Here is a 24,278-nt window from a genome sequence, read left to right on the forward strand (position 1 = left end):
ACAATCATCACGTCTTTCGGACACAACTGTTCCGTCGAAACGAGCTCCTCATCCGAGCTGTCGAAAGACGTCGACCTTTTTCCCTTGCTGTCTATTGTGGCAGTTCCCTAAAAGGAGTTACAGTGGATAATTAGCTCATGGCATGAGCATTGCATATAAATTTTAGTGGTGGACCAAACTTTTGCCTAATCAACGATGCGGTAAAGCCAAAGACCTTTTACACAGATAGGGCAAGGCTGAATATGGCTGCACTTTGTAGACTCGGCATAAAATCGGCAGAAAATCTGGGTTGCCCGACTGTCAAGTTGATGTTTGTGGGGGCATCTTTTTTGGCAGAAAAGGTTTTAGGCGAACGTAAAAAACACTGTGATTGCTAAATAAATTGGTAGCCTACAGCAGGAGTTCTCTAACTGGGTTTCGCGAGCTGGTCTCATGGGCTCCGTTAATACCCAAATTGCACCCTCCTCCCTCCCCCCGCCCACAGACGGTCTTGCCGCGCACGCCTGCGAGCCAGGATCGTGCAAAGCGCCTTCACTTCTTTGTAATAACATTGCAATTGATATGGGGATATGTGCTTTCTCTACGCGTCGCAGTCCCCCGTGTGCCCCGGATGCAGCAGTTGAGCCTCCAACAGGAGTTATAACAATATTATAGTGATCATGGCGAGTTTTTTTCACTAAACACCAACTTCACTTGCGAGTGTGCGTCGTATATTCTCCACACCTTGTCTCGGATTTGTAAAATGCCGATTTATGTTTAGGACACATGCGGAAGTTTATAATTCATCTCACAAGTTGTCTTCAACGCTGGCGAAGGCATGGGTGCAAGTGTGTGGTTTCATAAAGTGCCTTGTAGGCGCGACTGCTCATGCAAGCTACAAACATCCTGCCCCGCTACGCTTTCGTAAATGTGCTTTTGCAAGCCCCGAGGCCAACTTGTGTGATAAATTATAAGAAGATGGGGAGAATAAGGAGTTTCAGATGTGTAATGCGGAGTATTACACATCTGAAACATTCTGTTTAGTTTTGGATGGTTGTGCAACCCTAAACTTTTGTCGCAATCTCACTGATATCTGCCCAATCTTGGTGGAGTTTTGCTCCGGCAGTTGGGCATCTGCCGAACTGTGCCAAATTCGAACATCAGCAGATCCGGTCTATTACTAACACAATGTCACTTTTTAAAAGTAAAAAAACAAAACAAATTGTCTTGAAAAAACTTTTACCTTCGATTCGTTTTCCCTTTCGTTGATACTCTTTTTTCCTGGGCGATTTGGTGTGCCTGCAGTTTATTTGTCTTTTGTTCTTTTGAAAACATCTGTGAGCAGCCCTGGGGGAAATTTCAGCGTATAAATCACAGTCCTGTTTCTGAAGAGGCAGAATAAACGAAAGTTCATTTAAACTTGCAGAGATTACTGAAGAATGTGAACAGCCTCTTTTACATATGTTGCATTATCTAGCAGTGGTCTTTCCCAACTACATGCAGGGGGTTTGGCTAGCCACTGTAAGCAACCTCTGGTACAGCCAGCACGGAATGAAACCCGAACGCCGGAAGGCGTGGCCATCGACACAGGCTGCTCCACCATGAGGGCCCCTGAGTACTAATGAAAATGCGCCGGGGTCCTACTAAGATGTGCTCGACCCCCGCGCGGCGCGTCTGGGATTTCCGCTTCTCGCCGGTGGCGCACTGCAAACGCCGTCACTCGGGGTTTTTGTGTCGCCGCACTGTCGCCGGGTCGAAACCTGCGGCTTCCGCGCGGCGCGAGAAGGTCGATGCTAGGAGCAGCTGCAAGCTGCTTGCGCGCACGCCAGCGGAGCGCGCCCATGGTGTCTTCGCCTCCTGGCGTGCGCAGTTTTTATTGTTTGTTATACGTATTGCAATTTTATGATTAGGAGTACTTATAGCAAAACAGGGCGATATACGAAATAGAAGAACAAGTTGGGATACATAGCAAGTACCGACAGCCAACTGAAAGTTGCTATTAAAAGTATTTAGTATATATGAGCACATCCATCCGTCCATTCCCAGAGCTCGTCTACTAACTTCTCTTGTTCTTCCGGATCGTATGCCTCGCCCCGAATGCCATAATGCAGGTCTACCAACTCGCGCACTCAGCAAACATTTTCCTTAATGGTAGTGACTTGAGCATTGAAGAATTCGTCACTCTGTTCAGGTTTTGGTCCGATCTGTCCAGCGATCCCATTAATTATCGCTTTCTGTATAGCAAGGGCGAAAAGGAAAGTTGAAACATTTCAATTAGAGAAGACCCGTAGTGCTTGATGACTTGTCACCGGAACCACGCGGAGGCTCCAGTGAAGAACTTGGCGTACGCGGTTTCTGAGAAATAGTGAAACGTCATAGTCGCGAAATAAAATTCCTTATTGGCACAGCCATACTCTTAGTTTCTGGGCGACAGTGCGACGACACAAAAGCACCCCGACTTACGGCGCTTACAGGGGTCCTCCAGGTGGAGCAGCCTGAGACAATGGCCACGCGTTCTGGCGTACGGGTTTCATTCCGTGGTGACTGTATATCGACAGTGATCCAAGCATTCGTGTTCGTGCTGCTCAACCAGATAGAGGGGCTTAGAGCGATAAACTGGTAATCTGTTCACCAGGCAAAAGTAACCCCCTCCCCCCCTTGGCTGCCATTATGTTGTACTATTTTGACTACACACGTGACCGTACCAAATCCTGAAGCTTTTAAGCAAAACTAAGCAGATTTGTATTGCGACGTCTAAAAGATATGATAAACTATTTTTTCAATACTGTTAGTCTCAGAGATCAGTATCTAGCTCCGATAAAAGCCCGAAATACAGCACCGCGGCTGACGGCATCTAGCGGAGGCACTGCAGAGCTGCCATAGGCTTTGTCGTAAAAGCACATTTTGGACTTAAACGAAACAAAACTTACCGCGTCGGTACCGTAACTAAAGATCAATCAGCAATTATTTGTGCACGGTAGTTCGTTAAAATCTAGACAAAAAACTATTAGGTAACGTGTCTAGGGGTAAAAAAAAAGCGTGGTATAGCGGTGGCCAATGGGGGGTCACTTTCAGCTGCCAGTTTATCGCCATAAGTCCCTGTACCTCGTTGGTGCTGCTGCTCCGTTGTTACTGAGAAAATTCCTTTTCACTGTCCCATTGCAGTTTATGAAAAAGCTAACTTACGTTTGTTCACAATTCTAGTCAGGAAGGCACACAGAACATTTGGGTTCTAGTAAGGGACTATAGGCGGCAGTGAGTTCTACTAAAAGCCTACTGGGAATGCCTAGCTATCCTAGATGGAATATGGAAATTAACGTAATTATAACATGAGCCTACCTTCTGCATCGAGGTGTTAACGTTTGGAAGGCCCTCGGGTATTCTCGGTATGGCAGCCCTTGCCTTTTGCATTTTTCGCACCAGCAGCTCCAGTGTTGCAGCAACGATTTCAAGAAAGTTGACAGAGCATTGCTTTTGGAAAATACTACAAGCTTTTGCACTCAGCTCACAAAGGTTTATTGAAAGTCCACATAGCAGTTGAGAAGACGAGAAACACTCCCCTTTGAAATGATAATGTAATGTCTAACCTAACTACTGCATCCTGAGCAGAAAGAAAAGAGTGTCCCAGAGACAGCAACTGCATCCAGAGATTGTTTAAAACCTGTTTACTAGACTGCGATAGTGACTGGATGCTTTACTAAAAAAATAAGAATGAAGGAAATTAAACTGTTTCCACTTCGCTGTCGTTCAAGCTTTTGGACGATAGAATGTTCCAATGGAAAACAATCCTCATTTGCATGAAGAAGGCTTCGGTCCATGGCAACATTATGGTTTATTTTTGTACCACAGCTCACAAAACAGGTTTATGCAATTTGTTTATTTTATTTTTAAGTGCTTTCAATTTCGATTTTTGTATTTCGAGAGCACTTGTTTGATGGGTCTTTCCTTCAAGCAAGCTTTCTCGCACCCAGCTTGTCGTGGTACGTAGCTTGAACAAAGACCTCCCGAACAGGCGACTTACCAACAGAGCTCCCTAACATAAGCTTTATACGACAGTAAAATACATACCTCCCAGCATCTCCACGGTGCCTTCGTAGAATCCCTCATCTTCTCCCTTTTCGGATACCCAAAAAACTTCGTACTTGATCTTTGAGTTGAAGTCTTGGTCGTCACTAGGACTAAACCTTCGGATTAGGGACGCAGGTAATATTGGGCGTCCACCATCCGAATACTTTACGTATGCCAACATTGCACTGTCGCGTTTTCAGACACGGTCACTGCGAACAACACGGCGTCTGAATCACAAGATAATAGACGAACGATCCAGACGAAAATTGCAATGAGCTCCGGCTGGTCTCTGCTTCTGCGGAACGGCGTTTGGGGCGGCTTTGTGCTTTGTCGCTGAGTGCTGCCAGATGGAACAAATTGAAGTCAGTAGATGGACGCCAGAGAATCAGCAAATACTATATATATATATATATATATATAATTATTCCTGACCGCTGCTAATAGATAATTTAACATGATAAATAATATACTAATAAACACATAAGCATTAGTTGCGTTTTTTGCTTGCGGCATGTTTTTTCTTCTTTTTGTGTTCTATTCAATTCGCATCGTTTAGCAGTCAAGTGCTGCAGAAAGCGATATGGTTATCGTTAGTACCCTCCCACGCAGCATTATGCTTCCGTATTCGTGTAATGGCCCGTGTAGATGCTAGTTTCGTTTTCAGACCTTCTTAGTTTCGGCTTCGACGATAACTGAAAATGCGTTTTTTCATGTAAATATTACGCGAAAAAAAATATTTTTCTTCGACAATTTATTTTACAGAATATCTGGCCCGTTCTGGCAGTAAAACAAAACAAAGCAATTTTTTTTTACTGTCCAGCGTTTTTTCTTATTTTTTTATTTTTTATTTTTAAATGCCACAATGGCCCGAAGAGCTATCTCTCGGAATTAGCTCATGAGCTTATCCCGGCTTATTCAGCCACAAAAACAGTTCCCCGTTAAAACAGCACACATCTGGTGCGGGGGAATGGGGATGTGCAACGAGGGGAATTTTCCTCCCCTGCAGAGACTTACAAAATCTTTAAAGGCTGAAAGTGCAACCGAAACAAATAAGAGTTGTATACACAGTACTGTGGCGCCAAGGTATACCTTGCTGACGCCATTGATCACTTTCGAGGGGCTACACACAAGGAAGTACACTGGAGTTTTTGTTTACGCATCAGAAAGTTCCTTCGGCTATGGAACGCTTTTTGGGTGCCAGTCCGGCCAAGCGACGTAAGCGGCGTAAGATTTACTTGACTGAAAAGGTGAGCCATTTGTGGTTCCTTGAAGAACACTCCTTTATCAAAAGACAGCTGGTGATCAAGAAGCGCTCGCCTCTGTACCTTAAGCCGCTCAGATTCCGGCATCAGTTGACGGTAATGCTGATAACGATATCATTGATATTGCCGCGCGCGCAGCTGGCCAAGCAGGCAGCGCGCGCGTGGCCAAACGGTTATCGCGCTTGCTTCCCACGCTGAAAGCCAGGGTTCGATTCCTGGCCGCGGAGGCGCATTTTTGTTGACACTGTAATGTAAGGTTCTGGTGAATTCGAGAACCGTCTTGCTGATTCGAGGTTAGAATGTTCCACGCGCCGAACCTTCTACGCCGAATGATCCAGAAACCCACGAGGGTACATAAGGGATTCCGCAAGGCGAGCGGGGTCAGTTTCGCCCCAGCGTTCGACTCTGCTGCTACGCCGACTTCGACGCCCGCGACGCTCTGTTATTATCTTTTGTACCCTTTTATTTTTGGCACAAGTTCGCCACATTAAACGTTTATTTCTTTCTGTTTATTTATTGTTTATTGGTCACCACCCGTGACAATATCAGCCACTCAGAACAATCAGAATCAGGCACGAATGCCGAGCGCGAGCGCCCGCAATCAGTACATTCCAGCGACGATGAAATCTCCGATGTGGACGACGATGTCGGAAACGATATTGAGGTGGAGACACTTAGCCAGTCCGACGAAGATGATGCTGGCCAGATTAACGAAGATGACGCTGTACCACAAGGGCCCCTGCTCGAATAGCTTATGTCGGTCTGTTTCCATCAGTTCGGGGCACAAAAGCTGTCCCATTTGCCGACAAGAAAAGCTGGTGCCATCGCCATGATAATGGCGGACGTCGCGTCTCAGAACATGACGTGGTCAAATCTCGATTCCTTGCTCGTTCTGATCAACAACCTGTTTGGCAGGCAAGTGGTGCCGCCAAGCAAATATGCTTTCCGAAAGCTTTCGAAAGCGGAGATTGAAAAGCTGCCCAGCGTGTCAACAAGCAATAGACTTAACGGTACTAAAAGAGAAGGCATCATACTTTGTGATGCTCGACATGACAAAGCAACTGAGCTTCGTAATTTAAAAAACAAGGGACCCCCTCCACGACAACCTCTCAAAACTTGCAATCGATCGGGTTGCCCTGGTAAGCGCAGAAGTCACTAACATCACTACCGGCAAAGCTTATGCCACGTTGCGCGAAAACGTTGGGATGGGGGACAGCAATTTGTCGCTAACCTTCAACACTTATGGCAGTCCTCTCTTTGAGTCATCAAAGACCTCCGTTTGGCCAATCCAGTTCACCGTAAACGAACTCCCAACATTCCCTGCTTCAAACACACCACACTGGCAGGACTTTGGTTTTAGAAGAGCCACCCGAATATGACCGTCTTCCTGACCAAGTTTGTTGTCGAGGTGAAAGGCTTGAGGCCTGTGTTGTGGGAGCATGGCTCACAGGTGCACACAACGAAAGCCTACATTCTCTGCTGCTGTGTCGACGCCCCTGCAAGGGCAGCAGTGCAGAATATGGTTCTGTTTAACGGTTCCTTTGGATGCTCTTGGTGCCTCATAAGTGGAGAGCATCTAGAAGGTATGTACCCATCATGTGGCTTGTCGTTACGCTATCAGCGCAATTCACGCTTTATGTGTTATGCACTGTTTCATGACACAGGGGGCACGTGTGCAAGCATCTTAGTTGTATATTTCAAACATTGATATTGTTTAATTTATTGCAATACATTTCAATGGCATACAAACTGTATCCTATTTATGCCCTCATTTATTTGTTTACCCTTCGGATGCATCCAGAGTCTTTTGTTTACCTAGTATCCCAACCATTGATGGTGCGTACTTGGTTGCTTTGTCACTGAGCACTGTCAAAGGTCCCTGTTTATTGGTGGGCCCCTTTTTAATATATTTATTTTTCGAAGGCTTGAGATAACATTGAAGTGCATGAAAGATGCATGCTGTGGCACGGTATACTGTGAAGGACCTAATTTTCGCAGGAACCTAATTTCTGCTAATTTCATACATCGACTACGATGCGCAACAAACACGTCTCGCAAACAATTTCAGGAAAATGTCAACACTATGAAAGCTACAGTGACATCTTTCAGTCTCGCAAAAATTAGCACCCCGAATAATTCCAAAACTTCAGCTTCGGCCAGATAACAAAATGAAATACAGGGTGTCACAAAAATAAAACTTTACAGGGTGTTGTTTGCCGCAAAAACAAACAAGGCCGTCCAAAAGTAGCGCTAGAGGTCACAACCAGATGCAAAAGTTTCAGCTTGATTTGGTACATTATTCAAAAGTTATAAGGCATTTTCTGAAAACTTCAATGGCACAATGGAGCTCATTTTTTCCCGTTTTCAGTTTCTGGTGCAATAGAGCCCCATGTATTAAAAAAACTCCGTCGGCCGCCATTTTCCTATTGAACTTTTCAGAAAATCACTTAAAACTTTTGAATAAAGTATCAGATCGGGCTGAAACTTTGGCATCTGCTTGTGACCTCTAGTGCTACCTACGGGCGGAGAATTAGCGTTTGGCGATGCTTAGTTTACTTTTGGGGTAAAAAAAATCCTTGTAAACTTTTGTTTTGTGATACCCTGTATAAAGCTGGCTAAAAATAACTTGTTTACATTGCTTAGGAGTCACTGAAGAACAAAATACTGTTAAATAACTTATTTTTCGAAGACTCAATATTTTTCAAATCTGACCAAAGCTGCACTACTTGAATTATTCGCGGGTCGTCATTTTCGCAAGCCGAAGGTATCCCGCTATATCTTTTGAGGTATTGTCATGTATTCTCGAATTGTTCGTGGGATCTAAATTTCCCAAATTCTACCAGATTCGCGAGAATTAAGTCGTTTACAGTAATGAATTTATTTAATCTAGAGGTGCCTCGTAGCCAGTCAGATATTAGGGATGGCAGATAGACTGTTCATTATAATCAATCCTGCTGTCACATAAATGTCCAGCCTTCTGACTGTTCATGTCATAGCGGTAAGTGACAACTGAGTACTGAATGCTGCACTCCATTCAACGCTAAACCGACAAAGCTGCAAAAGCTGCATGCTTGCTGGACCTATTAATTCCCTGCTTTACATCAGCACACCTCACTTTCTGCTTGTGAATATGCACAGTGAGCCTGATTAAGTGGCACAAGTATGACGGTGGACTGGTCCAAAAAATATGTAGTTTCAACATGGCTGTCAACAGCATAAAATATATAGTACAAGGTGCTGGGGAGGTGGGAAAGGCTCACTCGGCACAGTTAAAAAACAAGCTGCAGAGGTGCAGGCCCATGGCTTGGTGATGTTATGCTTTTGTCAACCTCCTGGGTACTGCTTTCTAAGAGTTTTGTTCCAATACTTTTATTCACAGGGAGCATGCGCTATGTGTCTGCGGAACCACCGGCCCCTAGAACGTCGGAGATGGTGGATCGAGATATGCAGCTTGCTTTGAGAATGGGGGCCACCGCAAATGGAAGCAAAGGTCCTTCTCCACTGATCAATCTACCATGTGTTCCCTTTGTTTTCTCAAAAAGCGTTAGTATTAAAGGGTTGAAACAAACTGGGCGCTTAAGGAACGGATAGTAATGGCACGAATTGTTGACGTGAAGGTTTTGCTGTTTTGATAAAAGTCCAGGAGCTTTGATTGGTAAGAAATTGTAGTCTAATCATTGTTACTTTCTGACACTAAAAACTGCTTTGGCATTATCAGTGCACTCTTCATGTGACAAAGGTCAGTTGCTGTTTACAAAAGAAAGCGCACAGCACAAGCTTAATTTCTGCCGGTCTCATAGTACGTACTCTGAAAGCCTACTGGGATGCACTTTTAATTGATTTGTATTTCAAGTTAGCAAGCTAGCCACTTGTTTCATAACAGCCATTAGCTAAGCTCAGTGTGTCATGAGGCGCATATCTAGACCCTGCTAGACTTCGGATAAGTACCCGTTCCAGCACCTTCAGTGACGCTGCTAACATAAGAGGCAAGATGAATAACTTTAGCGGTTCAAGCAGCTAGAGTCCGGACTCTCACTGCCTGAATTGAGTATGAACAGCCATACGAAACTGACCTAAATGCCATTTAAACCGGTAGATACACTGTTACCACCGGTGTGCTTGGGATTATAAAACTTGTGATCTATCAGCTTCAGTCTTGTTATAGTTATGGAATAAATGTTTTCTGTGCTTATTCTTTTTCAAAATTGGTAGCCATTTATCATTATCTATTTTATTCAAAAAAATTTGGTTTTAATTGATATTTATTTAAAAACCGTCAGGTTTTGTGGCATTTTTGGCCCTTTTCATCTCGAAGTGCGATTGTTCCAGCATATTTCTTTGGGAGCAGTAGAGACAAAGAATATTTAAAAATGAGGATACTAATTATGGCAAAAATTAACTAAGTATTCAAAATGGCTTCAGGGTCTTGAAGGAAATTCAAATGTGTATGCCGCGGTTTTCATCTGAAGAACTGTTAAGTCAATGCCGGCGACTAAGGGCCTAAACTCATCGTTTCCGAAATTCAGTGATTGTCAAAAAGAAGTTTCCTCATTCTTTCCGGTTGCGACGAAACTATTTGTTTTTAGTCTTTCACGCCATAATGCCCCGTCCTGATGACTCCACACACTTTGGTTTCATCATACCGGTCGAACGGAGCGACAGCACCACCGGAATCAGGTTTTAGAAGCAACCAGCTAGCTCACACGTGACAAGGTCCCATATTCCTTCTGCTCGTTTAAATTTTTTATGATGGAGCTTTAATGAAATGGTGGAGGGTCCTATCCTTGTATTTTAAGCTTTTTAAAGAAAGCTGAAAATGCTCTTTTCCTGTGTCAGGTGGATGGAGTCGCAGAGGGAGCAAAACGCTAATTTAGAAAATGGGAATTTTTTGGTTTGTCCTGATTCCTAAATTGAAATTTGGCGACCATATATTGGCATTTATCGGAAAATACCGACACTCCAAACCCTAGCTATAGTCTCTTGCTAGCTATAGTCTAGCTATAGTGAAGGAAAACTAAGAGAAAACTGCATGAAAGGACGAAGGACGGACATTTACGAATGAGTGTTTATTTTTTCAGTTAATTAAGTAACATACTCGATATTCCCAATAAAAAGAGAAATGTAATATTTACTTTCAGGGTTTGACCTCGTGGCTGGAGTGTGCGTCGAGTACATGCATGCTGTGCTCCAAGGAGCAGCGAGGCAGTTCACGGAGCCTGCTGTTTGGTTCATCAAACTCTCACAGGCGGTTCTACATAGCTATGTGCCAAGAACCGCTGTTAGTGACAAGTTTAGCGATTTACGAGCTGGAGACGAGGAAGGGAACAAAGGGTGCAGTAGAGAGGAGGAGCCTACTACGCTACAGTTTTTTTTTTTGCTTCCTCTTTTTTAAGCTTGTATCAATTTAGTGCGCATTGGAGCCAATTGGGAAAACTGGTTTAATGCTTTCAATTAAAGAAAAACATTTGAATCCAATTGTAGAACTCTAGCTGTTAGGTGGCAATTGAATCAAACTGACTTTTTACTATTGTTTGGCTAATAAGTTGCTCATGGTAATGTGCACAATCAGAAGTAGTGAACAAACTATACTTTTACTTAACCACTTTTGCACGACAGTCGTATCATCTGCAGTCTTAATATAGCTTGGTAAATTCCAATGAGTAAAATAGTTTTGAGTTGGCTTTCATAAATACAACCAGTTTGCAAAACTTCTTGAATCTTATGTCGGAAGAAATATCAGTTAAGCTATTCATAATGGTGATGACAATGGCTGCTAAAGTCGTACCGTCACATGACATTTCTATTAAATGCGAAGAATTTCCGAGCGAATTCTTCTCACTCTGCGCGTACATCAGTCACTGGGTCGGCTCGAGGTATACGAAAGGCGTCACAGGAAAGTATTAACTGAGAACCACTCACGTAACCAGATCATATATCACTAAAACACGTAGTCTAACCTTGCATAATTAAGTGACACATGATCACAGGCCTTTACATGATTGTTGCAGAACAAATAAGATTCTGGCAATAGTAGAGTTATACTTAGGTATTATAAATATTCAACTGCCAAATTGACATTCAGTAGATTGTAGGTGCAGTCCTTAACACTGCATCACCATTCCATTCATGTGCAGTCTTTCCTATCTGCATATAGGACATCTAGATTCATTGTTTTGAAAATATAGATCCAAACACGTTGATGAAAGCGGCGGACATGTAGTCGAACGCTTGTTTTATAGTGATTTGATGCAAGCGAAAAAAGTCTTAAAAATCTGTTCCTTGAGTTATGGTGATGTAATTTATTGTGACGGTACAGCTCAATGTTGGATTTCACCTGTGGAAATCTTGAAGGAAAAACATCTCTATATTAGAAGTCACAAACCCTTTTCCGAGCAATTTGGGAAAAAAATTATTGTGGGTGTTGTCAAGCAGTGGGTCTCTCACAGTTGCACTTATTTACAAAGATTGTCGGGCATTGACAGATTTCCAGGTGGTCAAAATTATTCCTGCCCTATTCTTAGGACATCGTCTCAATTTATGGGAGGGTAAAGCCCCCTGAATAAATATGTTTAGTAGTTGTACCTTTTGTTCACAGACTCCAGGGTGGATCACACAGTTCTGCTAAGTGTGACTGCACTCGCTTGTGTCACCTTGCTATGAGATGCGCACCATGTCATTTGGAATCTAAAAAAAATCAGAGAGTGTCTACCTCGTTTCCCCCATGGTCTGTGCAGAGGAAACACGACGACATGGCTGCAATATCTACCGAACATGTTCATCACCAGCTAGACAAGTTGTTTGAACATTCGCTCTGGTTCCTTATAACCATATAGACGCTTTCATGCCGTTATGCATGGGTGCCGACATAACTGACCTTCACTTTTTGCTTCATTTAATTTCGTTTGCTGTACATAACTATTGTGGTCACACGGCAGGTTATTCATTTTCTAGGTGGTTAAATGCTTCTACGACAAATGCAACCTTTGTGTATGGTCTTTGTTGGTCAGTTCAGTAGCTGTGTCCTGGAGAAAAAAGCGAAGGCCAGTTATGGCGGCTAAAATGTGGCGCTCTCTGAAAGCGTCTATTACATAGCAAGAGCAGCAGCATGTCATGGTAGACAACCGTTTCTGCTATTTAAAAGCTTTTGGCAACAAAAGCAATGAAGAAACTATTTTAGGCAGCACGGTTGGCCCTTTTTGGTTAGCAAAAAGTTTATTGACCGAACATTAGGTTGTTTTTCGTTCAAACTTATCCAAATAAAAGCCTAGCCGACGCTATTTTATGGAAATCGAGAGGCGATTGTTAAAAGATCACAGCTACAGGCACAAATTGTGAAACTGTAGTTGAGATTAGAATTGCAGGCAACAATCGGACATGTTTTTCCACACACCTGGTGTTGGCGAATGAAGCCAGCGGCCAGGAAGCTTTCAGTTTATATTTATTATTACTCTCATAGCGACAGTCCCTCTATCAGTCCCTATTTCTGAGTGATGTCAGCTTTGCTGAGCAACACCTCAAAATGAATGACGATATATAGTATGCGCTTACTTATTTTTACAGTAAAGATAGGAATTGAAAACAGAAAATCACTTCGTACACTGGTGAAAATCAAGAGACCCTTAGGCCTAGCCGTACCACCAGTAAGTGACGAGCGGTCGGATAAAAAGAAAAACAGCGGAAAAAGCTTCTGGTATTTTTGTTTGTAAATTTGTGAGTTTCGTCCCGCAGGAATCCTCAAACAGTCGAACACTCAAATGGTCTGTAAAAACAAATTTCTATGTTGGCTCGTGAATCACAGTAAACAAACAAAAAAACATGGCAGCATGTTTCTCACTTAATGAGCATCAGAAAACGCAGGCAAGGTTCCTAGCTTCCCTTGGTCGGTAGAGAAAGTAGGTAGTTGCATCTCATCGTAAGCCACTACAAATGTTCACAGCTATACTTGGCCATACATTCCACAAAACTGTGAAGCTCTTTTCATGCAGTTATCAAAGTTAGAGAAGTATACTTAATGCATTCTATCACCTTTAATTCTTACACCTGTGTGGCTCGGGTCAACAGCCGCCTCCTCGCGATCAAGCCCCCCCACTGTGTGACGAGACTACCTCGTTCACTGAATGTGCGCATTTTCTGGAAAGCATCAAAATGGAGACACTGGCTGCTGTTTTATGCTCTGCCATGCCTCGAAGACACCCTCCCTCTTGAGTACAGGAAGCACCTCTCGAAGCTTTCAGAAGCAATCCACATGTTGCTACATCATACCATAACACCCCATGACATCAAGCGTGCAGGTAAGCTTGTTATTTTTTTCCCCTTTCTGCCATGTAATGATAGCTTCATAGGCATGGTCAGATTTCCTCACTTGGGAGCTTTTCTGCCAATTCATACATTTGAAAATAGCGTTTACGCTGAAAGACTGCATGCAGTTTGTTTTGTATAAAGTTTAGGTATGAACTGTGGGACTAAACCAAAGCTGTTTTGCACCTTAACATGTCTGCCATCTTGTACCGTGCTGTGACACCGGACATCGCCGCAGAGCATAGCCGTTAGTGTTATGAAGCACGCAAAAAGTTTGTGTTCGTCCCTCCTGCGGCACAAATGGGAGTATAGGCGTATGCTACACTACAGCTAGCTCATAGGTGACATTCTAAATTTCGAAATTCGAGAAAACTTGCTGCCTGCTTATGACCTGCCAGCATCGCCACTGAGGGAACGACTAGCTGCGCCCCCTACCTGCAGGAACATGGAGTCCTTTGCCACTTCAGAGGTGCAATGGTGCAAATGCATTTCCTTTTCTCATGCTGTAAAGAACTACAGTTTAACATTTCTCGAACTCGACGTGCCTGGAAGTGACCAGGAGTATATATTTTCTGACACCTATACTCTAATGTTGGCTAGTCTAACTTTCCGTTGAATGTTCCTGAAAAACGACTTGGATTCACGTGGATGTCCTAGAGAAGCATCCCTGAAAAAGCAGAGGGGGGTCGGGCGAAATGCTTTGGCGGAAGAACCTAACCTTAGCCTCCTGTACCCCGAGCACATGGAATACTTTAAGGAAGATACCACCGCCGGCTTCTTGTTGCTCCTCGGAAAGACCTGTGAACGAATGGGGATACCTTGGCAGCTTTTCCATGCAAGCTGCCAAGGTATCCACATTCGATAAATTATAAAGGCCGGGTTAAAAAGCGGGAAGTTACAAAGTTTAAATGGAACGATTGGCTGGCAGAGGGATATGAACTCCTATGATACGATGGTATCAGTGAATTCTTCAAATGTCACCAACTATATAGCACACCAGAAAGTTGGGCGAGTTGGTTAAGCATCTTAATAGTTGGGAACAGTAATGAAAAGAGCCTGAAAACGGTTTACTGTACTTTCGGGACTAGAAGCCGCACTCTTGTATAAGTCCCACATCCTTATCTTGAGCGGTTTCCGTGGAAAAGTTGGTATATAATATAAGTCGCACCTTTTTGCACAATTCACGCGACGAGTTTTTTTCTTTACGCGCATTGGTATCGCAAAATCGGGGTTTAGCACAATCGGATAGTTCGCACATACCATTGGACACTTATATATCTTAAAGTAACAGCGCAAGATCAATCACACATAACGACACACAGAAGGACAAACACACGCACTGACTTACAACTCTTTTGTATTCTGCTACTTCTTTGTTCTCCTCATCGGGTTGACTCCAAATCTCCATGACCAGCAAAATAGCACGAATACAGGAAACACTTCTAAATATGCTTCCCGGAAAACTCTGTTGTTTCGACAGCGAGAAATGCCCATAGCCAACGCTGTCTGGAGCGGCAATAGAGTGTTTCGCAGCAAAATGGGAAGGTAGTCGGCTTTATTCGAACGAACACATGCCAAGCGAAGGAAAGTTTTTTTGTGTTAGACAATCGTGAACCAAGCTTTGGACCACTAGGCGTAGCCTAGGTCAAGTGCTGGAGACGACGCGAGCATCGATGGGCAGGCAGATAGAAATATCTTTACATACTTCCTTCGGCACTCTAAAAGATTGACTAGCCACAATCTTTCCTTTCACACGTTGCAACACGGCTGGAGCATGGCAGAAAAAAAACTGTTCATCAAATGGAAACTAAGAAAGACGCAAGAAAATATTCTGCAATGTGTGTATACCAGCCCACTTACCTTTCAGTGCTCCTGAACTGAAGCAAAAGAATGCAGAGTCATGGCTGAATTAGGTAACGTCGACCACATGCTGTAAAAGCTTTATTCTCACGGTCTCGCCTATCCACAATCAGCCGCTTCGGGGAAATCGTAAAATTTCTCGCTTTCAGTTATGAAAAGTTTAGAAGAGGGTAAACAAGTGCGGCAACAGCAGTGCCTCCTGGAAGGGGCAACACCACTTATGGCTACATAGTTCCGGTGCTCTACAAACGATGGCGTGCAGTTAAACAAAATGGCGTCGCACCGTGAATTAAAAAAAATATAATGCATATAAGTCGCATCGGTCTTTCTATAAGACGCACCAATAAAAATGTTTGAAAGAAACCGCGACTTATACACCAGCAATTATGGTAATATGTAAAAATGAAAGTAGGAATGAACTTGCTCCTTAACTACCTCTGCCTGCTTTAAAAATATGCACATACTTTTTCAAGGTTTGACGCTCTTAATGTATAGCAATTTCACTTGCACATCTAGCTACTATTGTATTACTAATTATGTGGATAGTATCTCTGGAAATTTGTCCTGAACTAGGTTCATTATTAGATTCTCTTCTAAAGATGGAAATGCTTATTCCTCTTTTTTTTCAGAAGAGCTGCTGCACGACTTTGTTGGACGCGGCGAGGCCCTCTACGGCGTGGCATCACTGCCCTTTAACGTTCCCCAGCTTCTTCATCTGCCGAACTCTGTTCGCCAGCTGGGACCGTTATGGGCACGATCAGCCTTCGTGTTCGAGGGAGGGAATGGAAAGCTCGTAAAGCTAGTCTCGGCAGCCAAGGGGCTTATAGACCAGATTGTTGAACGTGTCGTAATGTCGCAGCAGCTTGAGTGCGATCTAGCAAACCACGACCTGGTAATCACTGCCAGCGAGCGAAGTGTGTGCAAAGGTTTTCTATATTTTTCACATATTTAGAATGCACAGTACATTGATGAGGTGTGCCTGTTGGGCCGGGAAGAAGTCACCACACTGACCACTGTTGAGAAGCGCTCGCTGGAAGAAAAGGATGTGAGCGTTTGTGTGGCTGACGAGGTTCAACGCTTTGCATACAAGGGCCAGATATTTAACAGCATGGCCTATGCAAGGGCTGCAAAGAGTGACGCCACTGTGATTTCGACTTGTGATGGCGAGTACTTTAGAATTCAGAGAATTCTGCTTGTCCCTGACCTTGGATGCACCCTCCTCTGCAGACGGCTAGTGCTAAGAGAGGCACCCCTCTTTCCCGTTCATATAAAGGAATGCTTTCTTAATCAAGTGGACGTCTGTGAAGTGCTGAAACCTGAGAGGATTATGGCCACCTGCATTTTCATGGAGTCCTTAAACCAAAGCAAGAGCTTTGTGTGTGACATGGCAAACAAAATAGAAAGAGATCAATATTGAATCGAGCACTGTCACAAATTCCTGCGTATTCTCAGTTTTATTTTTATTTTCTCGTGCTATTATTTTTGGTCACAACCACGCTTATCTGTTGAGCTGACTGGAATGTCACAAAGGGTCGGTTGCTCCCGTAAGACATTTTTGAGTTGTTCAAGTGTTCTTGACCCAAATCTCGCTGTTCTCTATGGAGAAAAAAGAGGCTACATATGAGCGAGACATATCATGATACTGTTTTGTGGAGTATGCCTACAACCAACTAAACGTTAAGGCACCTCACGCTAACTCAGTTAAATCGTATATTGTCACCGCAAAATTAGCTGACCACTATTTTATTGGTATTAAGATTAATTCCAGTGAACATGGGCAAACACCTATTCGGGTGTCAACATTTAACTTCCCTAAACGGTCCTTTTTTACTGCTCTTGTTTCTTCCTATGATTGAGAGCCTCTCCTACGTGAAGAAGACCCATTTCAACTCTATCCTAAAAGAGTCTCGCGTATTAAAACATTTATGTATTCTAGCATAGCAACTGTTAATGTCAAAAGCGTAAATCGGAACAAGTATGGCTTAACGACAACATTCTTCAGGCTGTCAAAAATAATGAACTGCTATGGAAGCGTAGCCGGCGTGCTCCCAGAAATGAGGAGTTCCGAGCGAAATACAAGGCATTTCGAAACCATGTAAAGGCAGTAATACGCTCTGCAAGACATAATCATTACACACAAAAACTTTATAACGCGCGTTTTAACTCTAGGGAAACGTGGCCCATAATTAAGGAGCTTCGCGGTGTCTCTCGAAAAAGTGCCTCTGACCTGTTGGAAGAGAGCTTTGGAACGAATTTAGTCAACACAGCTACTTCTTTTGTTCAATATTTTGCCTCTTCCATTTGTAATAGCACAGGGTACGATGCGCCCAATGCTTATGATATAAATATAGTCCTCTGCGTTTCTTCCTGCGATTTCAAGAGCCGAGTTTCTTTCCATTCTATTTTCCTGCAAAAGAAATAAATCACCAGGAATCGATGGTATATCTAGCATAGACCTCTGTGATAATTTTTGTTGTGCTTGCAGGCGCTCTAGTAGCCATGATAAATGGGTTTCTATGTTCTTGCTGTTTGCCTGCAGACCTAAAAACGTATCCACAAAGGTGGCCCTCGTAACTTGCTGCTACCGTACCGCCCCATTTAAATACTGCCGTACGTATCGCAAATTTTAGAAAAATATGTATTCGTTTCCATGAATGGTTTTCTTGATAAGCATTGCATAATCTCATCGTCACAGCACGGCTTTGTCACGGGGCCTGGCACTGCATGCTTACTAGACGTGTTTACTGACTTCCTCCATTCGTCTTTCGATAACAACTCTTGTGTATGCGCTCTTTTCTTCGATGTTAGAAAAGCATTTGATTTTATTAATCATACAATTTTACTTAAGAAATTGTACTGTGTAGGATTCAGAGGTTTTTTCTTCGCTCTGCTGCAAGATTACTTACGATAGCGTTCACAGTTGGTGTCCTTGGGTGATGTTCGAAGTAGCAAAGTTCCTCTCCTCTCTGGAGCAGTGTTGCCGAATCGTGGGAAATTTCTGACCTTGTGTAAAAAGCCTGACGCCAAGGGGTAAAAATAAACTTAATTTGAACGCACGTAAAATATTAATTTTTAAAATCAATCACATCTCTTATTTTGCATACGTTCTATTTTAGTTCCCTGTTTGTCCCGTGGAGCTGTGTTTGTGAGAAATTTCCCACGATTCGGGAACACTGCTCTGGAGTGCCCGCAGGGTTCCATATTATCTTCTTTATTATTCAATATCTATGTAAACGATCTTCCGGGTGTTGTTACTAGTACCATGCTACAATATGCGGTCGGCACTCTGTTACTTGCCAGTAAACAACGATATTGAACCTGACATGCCTATGCTACAAACGGTTGATTTTGCAGTTATGGATTGGTTCAAAGAAAACAGAATAACTGTGAATTCTTTAAAAACTAAGCTAAGTTTTATCAGCCCTTGGAAAAAGCTCACTGTCTTCCCAAACTTATTTTTGCAATGCTCTAAGTGTTTTTTTTGTTGCTGCAGTTTTTTCCAGTATGTTAATCCCGTTAAGTATCTTTGAATCTTTTTTTCTTCTCGATTTATCATGGAATACGCATATGGCTTTAGTTGCGAAGCGTCTCCGAACTGTTTTATGCCAGCTCTACAACCTAAAAATGTTTCTTCCGTTTGAAGTGAGAAAGTTTATAATTAATTCGTTGGCCTATAATGTGCTCCAGGTACGGCATTACTCTCTTTTTTATTGTTTCCTGCAATGGCACGAAAGAATCGATGGTATTTTGAAGGGCATGTTGAAAAGTGTGTCCTACAATTTATTGCTATGTTCAAGTGACAATATCTTCGCCTCACTTCAGTTACCTTGTTTTTATTCAAATTTTTTTACAAACTGTCGTTCAGCAGTACTTTTGCAACGGGGACTTTATAATTTAAAAACTTGCACCACGTATAACAAGGTGTAATACTCGCCTTGAAGTCCCACGTGTATATAGTTGCTATGGGGAAAACATTAGGGCATTTTATGTTCCCAAAAATATTCAAAGTGTTACCTGACTCTATATTTCTTTCCAAATTGAATCATCACCTTAACAAGAATGTGACGAGACTGCTTAATGATAAAAATAAGCATTCTAAATTTTGAGTACCAGTCGCTGATTTGTGTTGTATTTTTTGTTGTGAAGATTGTGCTTTTACTGCCAGGTCGCGCCACACAAACCCAAACCGGCTTCAGCAGGCCTGACATTATGTACTGTTGATTTTGATTAATAAGGACTATTAGTATTAATATTATTATAACTAAACGTCAACCGGCATGTTTTATATTTGTTGAGCAAGGTACAACTTCACATCTGTCAAAGATTTTATTTGCTATATAGTCTTTTATGCGTCATCTGCATAGAAGAAATGTTCCGTAAAGGCCTGATATTTTCTCTGCTGCCACATCAATAATTTCAGAAACACATCTTTGTCGATAAAATTAGTAAAAACCTCTTTTGTCAAGTTTGTTTTTCATTGCAAATTGTTTGGAGTGTAAAAGCCCAATTCGTTGATGTAGAAAAAAAGTGATTAATCGGGTTTCACCGCTTGGGAGTTAAAATTAGAAACAACGAAACCAACTTGATACGAATGAAAAAAGTCCATTGGATCGATTCCAATGGTTAATTATTGTAAACTGGGCATACTGCTAGCTTGGCCAGTTCAACGAGCAGTTTCTCCAGTTCCGCTGGTATGACTTATTTAGATACAAGTGAGAGCAATTTCATTGCCAGTTGTAACTGTTTGACTGACAGACAGCCAGTTCAAACTGTTTGGATAACAGCTTGAACATTACGACACCAGTGTCACCGTTTCAAGCTACCAGGTTTGCTTGGTTAGCCACCCAGTTTGAACCGTTCAATTAACAGCTCAGCCATTTCAGCTTCCAGCTTGGCCAGTTCATTTTCCAAGTTTGGCCAGTGTCGTCAGTTTCATTTCAAGGTTGCTCGGTACCATTCCACTACAACCAGTTTATTTCGGGTTTGGCCAGTTCATATACAAATTCATTTCAAATCGTTTTTTTTTAATAGGGGAGTGGAGGTATGTTGTTTTAATGTGCACACATGTAAGAAAGAAATTAATCGGCTGCATCACGACTGCTAACCAGTTAACATGCATCACGCAGTGGTGATACACTGGTGGGAATCAGTTCATCGAATGACGTTTCATCGACACGCGATGTTTCATCGACAGCTCAGATTTGCTTTTTCTTGGGAGGGGGGGGGGGGGGGGTAATAGCTGCATGAGACTCGCCGCGAAGCGACATGTACGGGTCGGCTAGGTAGATTAACATTTTTTGTAATGAGCAGCCGCAGACTGTCGCCGCGAAGCTGCCTGAACGCAGGCGGGGGTGTGGGTTAACGCGCACCCCAATGATACACGCGTGGCGAAACGTTCCTGCAGCGTGAAATTCACGTAACGAGTGTCGATGAAACGTTCGTGTCGATGGAACGTGTGCCCATGAAACTTTGTCCACGAAACGTAATTCCGCAAACCGAATTTCGGCGAAACGATAGGGACCCCTCGACGAAATGAGAAGGCTACAGGCCGCGCGAGCAACGACGCGAAACTCGTAAAGTGCACTCGGACAATGCGTTGTCAAGTGTTTTACTGTGTCACCCTTGCCAGTCAGCATGCGAGAATAGCCTCCCAATCTCTACGAACGACGAATCGCGCGTATCAGCGAGCTCGCGACATGACACAAGGTTCAAACGAGCACCCGACTTGAGCTTTCAGCTTTGAGAAGAACGTCAAGCACGAACATGAACTGAGATAGCGGCGACCATCATTTGAACCCGAAAGTTCAAAGCGACGCAAATCCGTGGTTTCGTTTGTTTCCGAGAAATAAGCCTCAAAAATATGAACGTATAAATAACAGTCCCCAATCAATGTTTATAGAAGGGGCAGAACAAACTCACTGTTTTGATAACAACAAGGAAAGCACGTACACCATCCGGAAAAACAAGGTAGGTTAACGTTGAACAGTCGGAACCTCAGTAACCACTAAGCACTTTGACCCCTCGACAACAACAAGCGACTCCGAGGTAGCAAAGCGAGCGAGCGGAGATGGGTAGATGAAGAGATAGGGGCAGTGTGATTCTACTAGACAAATATCTTACCTCGTGCCTTTTCAATTTAAAGGTAACTAGCGACACCTCGTTTCGGAAAGTTGATTATAAGTTGTTTGGCAGTGCAACGAAGGATTGTTTAAAGTGTGAGAACCGTTGTCTATTAGTCTAAATCAAATAAAACAATTTTCGGCTTGTCGTAAACATTTTTTGTTGTTTAAAGAATCGTAACTTTAGATTAACGGAGAAGTCAATCGTATTTGAGTTCACGGATGCTTCTCCGTAGCTTTAAATGAGAGGCTCTACGTTTTTTAAGGAACGTTTTTACCGTGTATGTCCTTAGGCAGATAGGCAGAGAAGGACGAAAACACACAGCATCAAAGATCACGAGAGATTGGCGCAGCTGCCTCCGTTCGTAACCGCCAGCCACCATGTTCAGGAAGGCGATGTGTAGTTAAACGTGAGCCCATAATTGCAAAGGACACATGCTATGACCATGAATTGGCACCAAGTCCTGTGGATTATAGTTGTACGGGGGTAATCACACTTAAGTCCATAACGCGGTAGCGCTAGGCTTTCTACAGCAGGCGTTCGACTCAAAATGGTACGGGAAGCCCCATTTTGAACAATGTTATTAGATCCAGAGATTGTGTGTATAAAATCGTGATATAACGTGACGTCGTGTATTGTTACACCAGGACATCGGAGCTAAATATTTTAGATCTAATAACCTTGCTGCATGTGGCGTGTAGTTTTACACTACACCTCCACTTGACAACTAGACGTTACGTGACGGCATGACATCAAACTGTCCAAATATGTGTACTTGTTTCTGTGTGTGTGGTGGTGTTGGCAGCTCGCGCGGCATGAGCGCGGTGGTACAGTGTTTATATTCCCTCGGCCACAATATTTTTGCAATCGTTGCTCTGCTAGGAAATTCCAGTTCAATCACCGCTCTTAGCGTGTGTTCTTGTTCAGAACATATCTGAATATAGCGCGTGTGTAGAATCAGCAGTAGCGCCTGGCTTTGAGTCAGTCGCGCTCTTTCGCAGCCGTCGTCGTTCGTACGGCACAGTTTGTTTTCTTTGTTGTGGTAAGCTCGCGTTATTAACCGTTTATTTTTAGTTTTATGAGCACCCGTGCACGCTTACATCCGGGAGAATATGGCTAATCCGTTCTGTGTACGGGATATATTAGCCCACTCCGAAAATAAAATGGTTTCTCCTTTCGATTTAGCGGTTCATTTCAGCGTTTTAGGTTTATGCTATTTATTTAAATGTGGAATTGGCGGGAATGAAAGTTTAGCGCTTAGGATAGTGACCCGCATATCAGCTCATTTGTGCTCAGTAGTAGTTTTGGGGAAAGCCTTTAACCTCCTAAACAAAGGGGCGAAAATGGCGTTTGATGGTTTCCATCAAAAGTCAGGCGCTATATACGTGTCCCTCCCTAGTGTAAGCGTTTCACATAGTATAATACTAGCAATGGATTATAAATACTAGGTTATTGTTCACCTAAGTTTGTGTTTCTTTATGCCATACAGGGATGGGCAGTATTTCAAATACAAGTATTTGAAATATGTATTTCAAGTACTTTGTGTATTTTGCATTTGTATCTAGTCACAAATTGGGTGATGTATTTGACGTAGGTATTTAAATACTAAAACGTGGGCATTTCAAATACAATTTTAATTAAATACAATTTTGTGGGCGAAAATACATCCCTCAAATTTATTGTCACTGTCCAGAGCAGGAAGAAAACTATGTTCTGCACCGAATGCAGTTTCTCTCAATCAAGCACAAGCGTTTAGTGACTTTGTGATTACGGTGCTAGTCTAGGGCAAGAATAGTGACGAAATCGACGTTCACAGGCAGACTGGCTAAATAAGTGCCTGTGACAACTTGTGATGCTTTCCAGCCTGATTTCCATCCATATTTTTGCCTGGAACTTTCTAAATGCCGGGTCGTCCAGATTTTCGTAACTGGTGCGAGTTGCAACAATAAACAATTGTCTAGCTAGTGCTGCGCGTCTTGGTGGTCTCGGTTCTTTGTTGGTCTATACCAAAATGTTATCCACAAAAAAAGCTGCTTGAAGCTCTGTACTTTTTTCACATATTACGTCCAAGCTGATTACATTTTTTTGTGATTATATTTTTATTACGTTACTAGAGCCTCGCACACTAACTCCCGGGTGTGCGATGCAAAATTAAAATGAGGTACCCAGAAACCCGTTGCAGTTGCCCTGAAGTCGCTGACGCAAATTTTGAGGAATATATTTTGAAAATTATTTAGAGGAGACCAAATACATTTTGTTGTATTTGTATCTTGTACTTAAATGATTTTTTTGGAAATGTAATTAGATTTTTAATTAAATACATTTTTGACGAAATATTTTGTATTCGTATTTCGATACATATTTGCATGTATTTTGCCCATCCCTGATCCCATATATATAGTTTGTACTGGGAGTGGTGAAACATGAAGGAATCTACGGGTTGCAGACTATCGTTATGATATCCGTATTTTCGTAAAATATAACAACACACTACTTAGCGCATTGTTTCTTCGTAAATAATAACGAAACAAGTCTCATCACATGCAGAAGCGCAGCAACCACTTTTTTCAGCTTTTTTTGGTAATGCACTACTTTAAAATTCGACCGAAATCCCAGAGAATTAATCATATAAATTTCACGTAAGTAATGTAAAAAAAAAATATATATGCAGCAATGTTTCGATTGATAAAG

This window comes from Ixodes scapularis, unplaced genomic scaffold (genome assembly GCF_016920785.2).
Source record: "Ixodes scapularis isolate PalLabHiFi unplaced genomic scaffold, ASM1692078v2 PGA_scaffold2__306_contigs__length_199485367, whole genome shotgun sequence".
In the NCBI taxonomy this organism is placed as follows: Eukaryota; Metazoa; Arthropoda; class Arachnida; order Ixodida; family Ixodidae; genus Ixodes; species Ixodes scapularis.